The sequence below is a fragment of the Microtus ochrogaster genome, chromosome 8 (assembly GCF_000317375.1).
Source record: "Microtus ochrogaster isolate Prairie Vole_2 chromosome 8, MicOch1.0, whole genome shotgun sequence".
Classification (NCBI taxonomy): Eukaryota; Metazoa; Chordata; class Mammalia; order Rodentia; family Cricetidae; genus Microtus; species Microtus ochrogaster.
This window is the reverse complement of record NC_022015.1, coordinates 51138819-51143437: the sequence shown is the minus strand read 5'-3', so window position 1 is coordinate 51143437 and position 4619 is coordinate 51138819.

The window sequence follows — 4619 nt, the reverse complement described above, 5'->3', positions numbered from 1 at the left end:
AACTCACAGAGATCCGCCTGCCTCTGCCTCCTGAGTGCTGGGATTAAAGGCGTGCGCCACCATCGCCTGGCTCCGTTTTCTTAATTTAATGCATCTGTGACATTAGCACAGCTCTCTCTCTCTTCGTTCTTCTCTGTGACTGTCCTCGTTTCTTCCTCACACTGTTTCTGTCTTGGATGACAATCCTGTTCAAAAGTCACTTACATAAAGCATAGCTACCCTCCTCTCATCTTGCCCTAGAATTTCCCTTGTTCATTTTGTTAGTTGTCAATAGTCCTGAAGGCCACAGGACCATTTCTCATGAATTCTTATTGGCCAGGCTCATGCTAGTGAGTCCCACAATTCTGTCAACCATCACACATACAGGAAAATGTTCACCTTCCCAAATCTCACACATACAACTTTTAAAGAAACCGAGTACTACAGTTACACGGCCACTTGCATCTTTTACTTCCATGTGCTACTGGAGGTTGTTCCTACCAAAGCTCACATTGAAATGTGGCTGGTGATACAGTTGTGTCTGGGTATAGGATTTTTAAGAGAGGTGATAACATCCAGGGAGGTCGGACTGTTTCTCCTGAAGGCACATCAGTCCTCATGGAGTATACCGTCCTATGTCTGGGCCTCTGCTGTCCCTTCTTGCCTTCCTGTATCTGCTCAGAGCTACATGATTGGCAGCAGCACATTTGCTGCCATTGGCCCTTGTCAGAAACCAAGTAATCATCACTCTCTTCTGAGCATGCCCAACTGCTTCAAACCTCTTGATAGGAGTTCCCTGCCGTGATGTAAGGTATCCTGGAACTATGTGCTGAATAAACCCTTCCTTCCTCCCTTGAGCTGCTTTTGTATTTTATCACAGCTACAAGAAAAAACAAGCCAAACCAACTAAGGCAGATGACTTCTGGCTATAGTCTACAAAAGTGGTAGTGGAATGACTAAACCAAAGCCAGGCTGACCAGCATAGAGCATGCCTGTCTCAAAAAAATAAAAATAAAATACTTAGCTTTGCAAGACATCAACCAGGTGACATCAGTAGTTCATCCAATCCTAGTTACAAGACCCAGTATCAATTTTAAGTTATAAATTAAAGTTTTAATATTAAATGTGTGCAATAATTTAAATGCTATTTTAAAATCTACTTTTTCCATTTAAAATATTTTTGAATATCCTTGGAATTAGCATTAAGTTAAAATTAACATTTTAAGAATTATATTTTGTTCATTGGTCTCTTCACAGACTCAGTGGGTGAAAGAATCCAGACCCAAGAGCTGAATCTTGACTTAGGTGTTTACACAGGTACAGAAATTCAAAGTTCTACCCTTGTGATTTGACTTTATTGTATGTAAATTTTGCTTAAATTGAAAGTAATATTACAAAATAAAAGTACACTTCTGTCAAATCCAGGCCTTGATCAGATGATATAGCCCTTGACTTAAGGAAGAACATACAGTAAAGTGATTCTGAGGGAGAAAGAACACCTGCCTCTGAGTAGTGTGGCCCTGGGACCCTGTCCACTAGGACAGTCCCTTCCCATGCCTTTGTCTAACATGGATGTGATGGCCACTGTGAGCCTACAGTGGATGCAAACACAGAGAATGCCTGAGATCCTACAGCGTCTCTACTCAGGAAGTTTACCTTGTGGCTGGTATGTTTGTAGCTGTTTCAATCTCTTAACTTTACATAAAATTTGTTTCTAAATTAACTAAAAAAATGTAAATATTTATGGGCACTGTGTGATGATAAATATATGTTTTGTGTAATGTGTGAATCAGGTTAAATGTCTCAAACATTTTTTGTGATGCAAACATTGAAAATCTAGCTTCTTGAAATACACAGTAATTATCATTTCCATAGGTACCCTCCACAGTCCACCTTCCTCCTCCTATGTAGCTGTAACTTAGAACCCACTGGTCCACCTTTCCTTGTGCCTCTTATCTTATTCTTCCCAGCATCTGGAGTCCTTGGCTTCTGTAAGATCAGCTTTAAAAATATATTTCTTTATTTTTAGCTTGTGCATGTCTTACATAAGGCTTCCATTGCTGTGGTCAAACACCATGACCAAAGCAGTTTGGGGAGGAAAGGGTTTATCTGGCTTACACTTCCACAGCACTGCTCATCCACACAGGAAGTGAGGACAGGAACTCACACAGGGCAGGAACCTGGAGGCAGAAGCTGATGCAGAGGCCCTGGAGGACTGCAGCTTACTGGCTTGCTCCCCATGGTTTCCTGTTTTCTATCACCAGCTCACAGATGTCGCCATCCACAATGGGCCGGACCCTTCCCCATCACTCATTAAGAACATGCCCTACAGGTTTGTGTAGCTTATGGCTTCACATTTTCTTCATTGAGGGTCCCTTCTCTCAGATGGGTCTCGCTTATTTAAGTTGATATCACAGTAGTCAGTGCAATGCATGTCTCTGTGTGTTCATGCACACCACAGAGCACGATTGGAGGAAGACAACCCAAAGGAAACAGTTCTCGCCTTCTCTCACGTGGGTTCAGGGACTCAAACTTGGCTCACCTCGGGTTTGGTGGCAAGTGCCTTCACCCACTGAGCCAAGCACAGCTTTTTATATTCCACAAAGAAATGCTCTTTTGTCATTTTTTACTTAGACATTTTATTTCAATTTCTCGTAAGAGGTTTGTGGGTTTGCAGAGCAGGTCAACTAAAATTCTTGGATAAAAGGAAAGCAAGCAAGCTTGGTACGAATCCCCCTCTGCTAAAGGAGGAAGCAGATGCAACCAATGAAAACCCTTAAACCAGAAGAGGTAGCTTGCTTTAGGCTGTTTTTTACTACTTGTGAGATGTGGACCCTTCAATAACACGATTTGCAAATTTAGTGCAGCAGCAAGCTCTAGAAAGTATGTTTCTGGCAGTAATAATGTTACAGTTTGTTTTGGTTTCTTTGTCAAACTGGGACCTATTTCTAACACTGTTATCACATACACATACACAAAAGACTCAGTAAATCTATTGATCGAGGGTTTATTTTTAAAATAACAGCTAACTGAGGACGGGAAGTGAATTTGAAAACGGCATACTCCTTTACAGTGAACTCTCATTTAAAACGTAAGTTTGCCTATTGAAGTAGCAGATGTTTGTACATCGAGGGTGATCTTATCCGATCCACGTTTTGTTTTTACTTGACTAATCATAAATATATTTGTAAATATATTTTAATCGGTTGTTTTTTCATTTGTTTTATAAATATCAGGAAAAATCATGGTAACATGGGACAGTGATTATGATACAGGAAATGAATCAGCCCTTTGGATACTGCCAGGACCACTTGAGGTTAGACACTCTGAAGGACAGTCCTGACGTCCTTCAGCTTAGGATGTTCCACTGACTGCCAAGTCAGGAAACAAAGTAGAGTGATTTATTTTTATTTTTTTTTATGTGTATATGAGTGTTCTCCTGAATGTTTGTCTGTGTACCACACACATGCCTGGAGAGCAGAGAAAGCAGAAGAGGACATTAGCTCCCCTAGGACTAGAGTTCCAGGCTGCTGAAACTTGAACCCCTGTCCTCTAGAAGAGCAGCTAGTGCTCTTAACTGCTGAACCATCTCTCCGGTCCCCATGAAATGAGTTGTAAACTGTGGTTTACATTCAGTCTGTTTTCTGGTGCTCTGCTCTGAACCAATAGGCCTAGTTACTCCTCTGGAAGGAAAAATTGAGTATTCTGTGCTGCGCTCAGAAAGCCTGGAAACTGCAAGAATAGTGAATTTATTTTATTTCACCCACGAACATACTGGGCACAGTGCATGGAAGTGTAAGAGCAGTTACACAGCTAAAAATAAGATTCACCCATTTCTTCCCATCCTAGTACTGTGGCTGCCAGCTGCCCCAAGACAGGTGCAGTGTGAACAGCTGCCAGTGGACAGAGACAGCAGCTTGCTGAAACTGGCAAGTGTCTCCGGTACACAATTTAGGGAAGGGTTTGGAATGCATTTCTTGGCACTAGACAAGGACATTTCAGGTTCTGTCAAGCAACTGATTTGTATGTGGGAAGGCCTCAGTTAGGAGTACATTCCTGATGCCATGTTCCTGCCAGGAAGTCAGGGAGGAAACCCTACAAAAATAAAAGCCCTCTGGCAAGGAAGCCTTCTTATGTTTGGGGGATCGTGACCATGTCATGAAAAGTCCACTTTGTCAAACTGTAGTGACATAACCACATACCATAACCACTGCAGTGGGTCCTTGAGGAGTGGATAGAGAGCAAAAATAAACCCATAAACTGGTTTATAATGTGTTCAGATAGGCATCCTCCTGGTCAACCCTGAAGTGTTCGTCCAGACATGAAATTTCCCTTGTTCTGTGATTGTCTTCTCAAGTACAGTTTGCCCATACACTGGACACCCTGAAGGCCACAAAGGGAGCAACCTTCTCCACTTGAGCTGCAGAGAAGACTGAACACATCATGGAATTGAACTGAGTCCTTCTGCTCTCCCTTGTTCAATATTGTATCGTGGAGGTGAATCATCTTGGGGAAGTTTCAGCTTAGAGACACAGAGCTGGTGACCCCGTGTGTGCAATCACATGGTCAGTAGTCTGACGAAGTGTGTCTCAGATGTCTAGTGTATGTATATGTGATAGTTGTAATTAATTAGGTGCAAA